Source organism: Anas platyrhynchos, chromosome 13 (assembly GCF_047663525.1).
Source record: "Anas platyrhynchos isolate ZD024472 breed Pekin duck chromosome 13, IASCAAS_PekinDuck_T2T, whole genome shotgun sequence".
Taxonomy (NCBI): Eukaryota; Metazoa; Chordata; class Aves; order Anseriformes; family Anatidae; genus Anas; species Anas platyrhynchos.
This window is the reverse complement of record NC_092599.1, coordinates 5052754-5059780: the sequence shown is the minus strand read 5'-3', so window position 1 is coordinate 5059780 and position 7027 is coordinate 5052754. Positions and strand designations below refer to the sequence as shown.

Here is a 7027-nt window from a genome sequence, read left to right as displayed (position 1 = left end):
TTCAGCTGTGGCTGAGGAGGAAGGGCATAAAATGGCGGATCTCCCCCTTGCTCTAAAGGTTTTCAGGTGGCACTGAGGGGTTAGACAGCCCTCAATCAGGAAATCATCATCAGCTAGGGAAGGAGGAAGGGGGTTAATCCTCCTTCTTCAGCAGGTAAATAAAGGTAAGATGAAGGCCCAACAAAGTTATGGGTGTTCTGTGGGTAAGATGAAGGTTTAGCAGCCTTTGTAAGCAGGCTGGGTATCACTTCGGTGTTTGCCTGATCCCAGAGTAATCCACTGAGATACAATAAATTGAAACAACAAAGTTTTGTGGCTCATAGGGTGGCCCTTTGGGGTTCTTACTCAATTTTTAGAAGAAAATGCTCACGAGGCTGAATTTTTTCTTAAAAAAAAAACATATAACTGTACTCTAAACTGTGTAGGCTTAGCCAACTGCATGGCACTTCTATGATTGTTCTGCTGTTTTGTGGTAAATGTTGAAATATTTCCTTAACTCATCTTAATAAAAATAATATTCTTGTTCTAAAACGAGCTTAAATCTGAAATGCAGCATGTCAATGTTAAGGCAAATAATAATTTGTTCGTATTCCCCATGGAATTAGGATAGCTGAGCTCATCTTCTTACATGAAAAGGGCCACTTCAGTAGTTACGTTTATGTGGTACCATATATCATGGGCAGAAGGAGCTGAGGAGGCAGGGGGTCTTACCTGAATCTCCAAGAGGCTGTAGGATGGGCTTGTCCAGCTCTGGAAAACAAGAGTAGGAAAGGAAGGCTTCACTAACAGGGAGAAGTTCCTCAGCTGGTGAGGTGGGTTTGCTGTCCCACATAGGCAGCAGTGTTTTCTAAACTTCTTAGTGCTGTGTTCTCTTCAGAGAAAAGTGAGAAGTGAAGCTAGTGGGGCTGGAGACTTCATCCCCTAATTGACTTCACAAGTAAGGAAAAACAGTTCTTAATAGAAACTGAGAAGTACCTCTTCCCCATAAAGATCTAGCATCTTGTGACCTCTCACTGAGGTTTATTTTTTTCCTCAGGGGACACACCAATATTCGTATGACAAACACAACTCATCTTAACCAGAGGAGCAGCAGCTCTCTGAGGATCCTGTCTGGCTGGTGCGGTGTTCATCCCTGAATGTGAGTGAGTAAAGCTTATGTTTTTGGCTATGTCTTTTTGCTGGCTCATGTCTATGTTGTCTTCACCTGTTCAGTGAAAAGGCTCTGCCTTACACTGTTAAGGACCACTCTAATGCCCATTAAAGCTGATAGAGATGTTTAACTTCAGGGCATACTGTTATCAGGTGTTGTATCTGCTTCCTATGCCAAGTCATGAAAATCTTAATTAGGCAAAGTCTTCATTAAAATAATTACAACCAAGGAAAACACTGCTAATGAACCTGAACATAGACCTCATTACTGTGTGCTTCATCACAACTCTGTTCCTGTCAATGGTAAATATGAAGATGCTGGACTTGAAGTTTTTGAATCAAGCAGAGTAAGTTATCAAACAGCTCTAATACATACTGTGTAGTTTTCTGAGTCAAAGCTGTGTGATATACTGGGGGTTCAAATTTAGATCACCTCTCTTAATTTTTCTGTTTTGTGATGACTGAGTTTTCCTAGGTTTTTAGCTGTATTAGAGTTTTGCACTGTTTTTCATCACCATAGTATTTGGATATCTGATAAAATCAATAATGATGCCAAAGCAGAAGATTTAATGGTGTCTGTGACACTGTGTGTTTCTCCTCTGCTTGGAGGGGAAAACATAAGTAACAACCTGACTGGGGGGCTGTATACTTGGGTGGCATTGCTATGCCATAGGGTATGGGAATATGTGCTGCACAGCTGTCACTCATAAAAAAAAAAAACTCAGACTATTATTTAGTAAATCTGGGTCTGTATGTGTGAACTGGGAAAAACACTAACCTACCTTGTAAATCTCAGGTCATGCTTGTAATAGTGGCAACCAGAAGCTTACTTGTAAAATAAGGAAAAACTGATCTGGAAATAATTTGAGACAATAGACAGGGTGCCACAGCCCTGTTTCCAGGTTCCTGATTCAAACATAGCTGGTCTTTGTAGGACAGCAGCAAAGCTCCTGATGGCATGGGTCACCAATGCCACACCACAAGCAAGACGTGGAGTCTGTGGAGCACTGTGTTGCTGAAAATATTAATTTGCTTTTGCTACCATATAAACCACACGACCCTCTTCTCCTACCCTACACTGATGGGCATCCTGTATTGCTCTGCCTAGTGTGCTGGTTCTTCCTGCCTCGGGGATGTATTAGTTACTTGCTTTTGCCTGTACCAAGGTCCAGAAATGGTTAGGGTGGCATCTCTGACAACCTCTTTCTATGTGGATTCAAGTAGTTTACTTAAAGGGGGATTTTTAATCTCCCCCAGAATACGAGGCAGCTCTATGGTAGTGTCTAGCTTGTGTGGAACAAGGCCGCTGAACTTAAGGCAGGAAATTTAAGGTCCCAAACAGACAGAATCACAAGAGCACAGACAAATAGTTTGCAAGTGTGCTGCACCTGGAGAAAAAAAAATAAGTTGCTTGGCTTTTCCTTTCCTGATGGCACCCAAAGACTGGGAAAGGCTAGCAATATCAAACTGCCCACTGGAGCTGGCAACTGCATAAACCTTGACTGTCCCTCACAAGTGCTTGGACAAACCATTCAAATCCTGTGTGCCTCAAATTATCCCCTGTAAAGCAGGGACATGTATACTTCCTAATCATATATGATTGCTTTGGCACTGAAGTCATGACTGTAAGTTAATATTTGCCCGTAAATGCAGTTGTCAATGTCTTGTGGTTGCCTTGTTCAGCTTCAGAAAAAGTCTTAAACTTTTATGCAGTTAACTTCCATGGCCATTACAGTTTATGGTCACTAGTTAACTACAGCAGGAGGGTCAAATTTTGCAGACTGTAGTTTCTTTTCAGCCTGCAGGATTTCTCCTCCTCCAAGTCTGTTTTCTACTCTTGCCAGTACCCCGCCTTCTGTTTAAAGGCATTAGTAATACCAAATAAAGCTAGAGATGCTCATTATAACAACTAAGTTGTTTCCTTTTTAACCAGAGCAAGTGCTTATGCTAGGTTTGCATGAAGAACCTCTCTGTGTGTCTGGTTTAGGGCACAGTACGCCAATCATTTGGTAGAAGACAAGTGTATTACATGTAATTTTGCTTTTAGCTGTACATTTACTGGAAAGCTGGTATGAGCATTGGTAATCTAATTTTTGCCTGGTTGGAGGTGATGGAAATATAAAGAACGGGAAATAAAAGGTTATTGCCATGTGTGCTGAATTGTGGTTTGGTAGCAGCAGTTGTCTTGTAGTTAAGTGGCCATCAAAACCCTTCTTGGGGTGGCAATAAATTAAAAAAAAAAATCAGAAAATATATCAGTTTTCAAAGAGTAAAAAAAAGATGTGGCAATTATTGTGACACAGGTTTGCCGTCTGTTTCTGATTATCCCTTTGGCTGGAGAGTTGGGGTTTCTAATTGTAAGGTTAAGGAATCCTTTTTATCTATCTCTTGCCTCCTAATCCTATGCTAGACAGTATTGTTTTCTGTGCCTTTTGTCTTCTGGGGAAGGAGACAATCTCTGGCTCATGCAAACATCTTGTTAAAGTCTGCTGAGGATTAGGGGGTGTGACAGTTTTCTTGCTGAGCCTTTTTATTGGGGATTTTTATGCCTGCTTTTCAGGGAGGTCTTTGAAATGTCTTTTATGTAGCAATCATTTCACTCTTTCTTTGTTGTCTCAAATGTTGAGGCTGTATTCTTCTCATCTGTTCCTGTTTATATTCTATACTAGCTGGTCATAACAGTTTGGCTTGAAGCTATCATCATGCTGTGTGCTTCTGAATCGCAGGGGTATTGCTAACTGCTCTATGACAGTTGCAAATTCGAGCATTATTTTAGGTCATCTGAAGCCTTAGCATGGTTGTTTGTATGAAATACAGTTAAAGAGGTTCCAGATGAAAAATAATAACCTAGGAGTTGGGCTTTTCAAGTGTCTGCAGCTAGATACAGGCGTTTTAAATGCTTCTGCTATAATGGGATATGTCCCTCTCAGGGTGGTGTTCATCATAGCAGCTGTAGCCTGGCCTAAACTCCTACAATAATCAAAGGAAGAGACAAGCCTGTCTTGCTGGCAAGGCATTGCTTCTTGACAGAAAAAACTTAATCTGGGAATAAGTTGCTCTTGTGAAGAAATGTTTTGTCCCTCTTCCCCATCGTGAAACCACGTAGCAGTTGGCTACCAACATAATAATAACAAATTAGCCCATACCAGAAACTAAACTTGTAAGTGACTGAAGTTAGATAACAAAAAGACTAATCCTGACCAAAAAATAAAATAATTTCTTCCAATTTTCATAAGAAGATTGAAAAGTTCTGTTAATCTAACATTTCAATTTTGAAAAGCTGGGGCTTTGTCAGTGTTCCTTGAGCCTTTAAGTAAAACAAAAGACTGTTTCCTAATGCCTTTTATGAGCAGCACTCCTGTGTCTTGAGCAACTATCTTGATTCAAGAGTCCGTGTGTATTATTTTTAAAATGAAATGGCAAGCACGTGTTCTTGCTGACTTTAATGTGGTGTTTATTTTGGAAAGTATGTAATCTCAGGTACCACCTGGGGAGATCAGATTCAAAGTTAAGCAACGAGCCAGGGTTATGTAGTTTCACTGATAGTGAAGGTATCAGAGGCAGCTTTCTGAGACTATCATATGGGTGGGGAAATGGTTGCATAGTCTTCTGCTTTGAGAAGGTCAAGGTAAAAGTGTTTGTAATGACAAGATGCTGTTTTGATTTCTATTTTTTTTAAATATGGCTAAGCTCTTACTACCTTACACAATGTATCTTGCTTATTGTTCATCTTTTTCTCCAGTACTTTCCTATAAAGCTGTTTTTCTGTCCTGATCAACAATTTGCCCCATGTAACACACTTCCACCTGCATTTACTTACAGTTTCTCTAGTCTAATTTCTAGTGTCTAAAGCCATATATAATATTGTTCCAATTCACACTTAACCACAAAACCCACTCTTCCAGATATGACCTCAGTTTATTTTATATCACACTTCTTTTTCCTAAAGTATTTTATACATAGCATAATATGCAATGATACGGCACTGATGTTTATCAAAATTGTTTCACACTGTAGTTATTTCTATTCCTGTCTTTTGGATCAAGTACAGTACAGCTGCAGATTAATACCACCTTCTAAAATAGGTTTAATGTGTTTATTTTCTTACCGCATTCACTCCATCCACTAACTTGTTATATGGATTATATTTAATGGGAATCTTGTGGGGCTATCAAAGGCCATTTATTTTCTATTGAAATAACAATTAAGATAACACACAAACTAATATAGTAATCAAATAAACCTGACAAATAACAAACTTTTTTTTAAGGCTGCGGAGGCATGCTAACAAATCTATTTGATCAATATATGGGATGTGAAAAAAGAGGAGACAAGATTGACTGATGAATAAAATGGAACTGACACAAATAGGCTGACAGCCAGTCGCAAGTCTCTTTAGGGCAAATGCAATTAACTTAGAATAATAGACTCAAATTTGATGGTTAGAAATGCATTTTTATTAACAATCACAGCCTGAATCATTATGCACTCTTATGAATAAAATTGTACTTATACTGAATGTCTGTGTATACATGTATGCATGTACATACAAAAAAGCCTCGTTGAAAGAGAGCTTTATTTTCGTGACAGAATAACTGTATGAGATTTAAAATAAAAAGCACACATAAGTATAAATCTAAATATTCAAACCAGTGATATAAAAATCACATATGTGGTATGCTAGTATTAACGATAAAGGCAATAAGCATTGGTCCCAGGACTGCTTGTTCTTTTGGGACGTGAAATTGCAATCGGGGATTTACAGATTTCATTCTGAGGCAGAGAAGTCATTACTAGAAACATAAGCTCATTCTCTTTACTTTAATAGCTATTTTAAATCATTCATTTAGAAAATACATTAACTATTTATTGTATAGGCAGTACATTTCTATTGGCATTCCATTTTCATGCTTTTTTATAATCCTTTTTAGCAAATTATTTTATTAAAAGAAGATTAGAATTAGCAAAAGGATCCTACCAATTTTTGAAAATGCTACTCTTGAAGAAGAATATTTCCTATTATTAACAGGTATGAGGTATTAAAACTTTAAAGGGACGGAAGATATTCAATTGCTAATGTGTCCTTTTTCTTTTGACCTTCATTGCAGAGGCTGATTGCTATTTGTAAATTACTTTTAAAATTATTAATCTCATTTAATTTCTGAATAAATATAATCTCTTTTTTTCCCCCAAACATCCTTGGGATTTAGATATGAAAAGAATTGCCTGTAGGATACATTATGGTGCAGAAGTCTTACTTCTTGGAAAAGATAAAATACACCATTTAATGCAGAGAAATTCTAGATAGTATTAGCTTTTTGTAATATGAATATGAAACCATGATACCTACAGTGCTTGGTGCTTAAATATCTTGAGAAGGTGTAATGGTAGGAAGTAAAATGTCTGTACTGGAAGTGTCTTAAGTCAGGTTTCCTCAGCTCAGTGTCCCTGCTGGACTACTCCATGACCAGGGACAGGATAGTGGTGAACTAGGACGCTGTATGGGATGCTCATATAGCTTCTCTATGTGTAAGCTGGTATATATCGTTATGCTTCTCAGACAGTTTCTGGACTGGCTGAGCTGGATCCAAGAAATAGCTGTTCTCAGTTTTTTCCACTTTGAATGAGGTTTTAGTCCTCATTTCCCAGAGGTGAGAAGTACACAGGCATACTGGGAAGGCAGGCTGCCTTGCTTCTGATGGGGGGAGAGGCCTAGGGAAACCGTAGAGAAACAGGGATGGGGTGAGGCTGGGAATGGATTTCCTGGTAAAAACCTGGTGTCTGGGAAGTTCATAGGCTGCCACTTTGTTTTTTTACTTCTGATTAGCTATAAAGTCATTGCCGAGAGGGAAAACCTTCTCAGGGAGCCCAATGATGG

General features: G+C 38.7%; 1 long non-coding RNA gene across 3 annotated transcripts in view; it reads left to right on the top strand.

Annotated features, from left to right (window-relative positions):
* Positions 1-7027, top strand: part of LOC101794777 (uncharacterized) — a 249211-nt gene continuing 242184 nt past the window's right edge. For all 3 annotated transcript variants that reach the window (XR_011812582.1, XR_011812583.1, XR_011812581.1), the window contains exons 1-2: positions 1-164; positions 1037-1138. This is a non-coding gene — a long non-coding RNA (uncharacterized lncRNA). The remainder of the gene's footprint in view (positions 165-1036; positions 1139-7027) is intronic.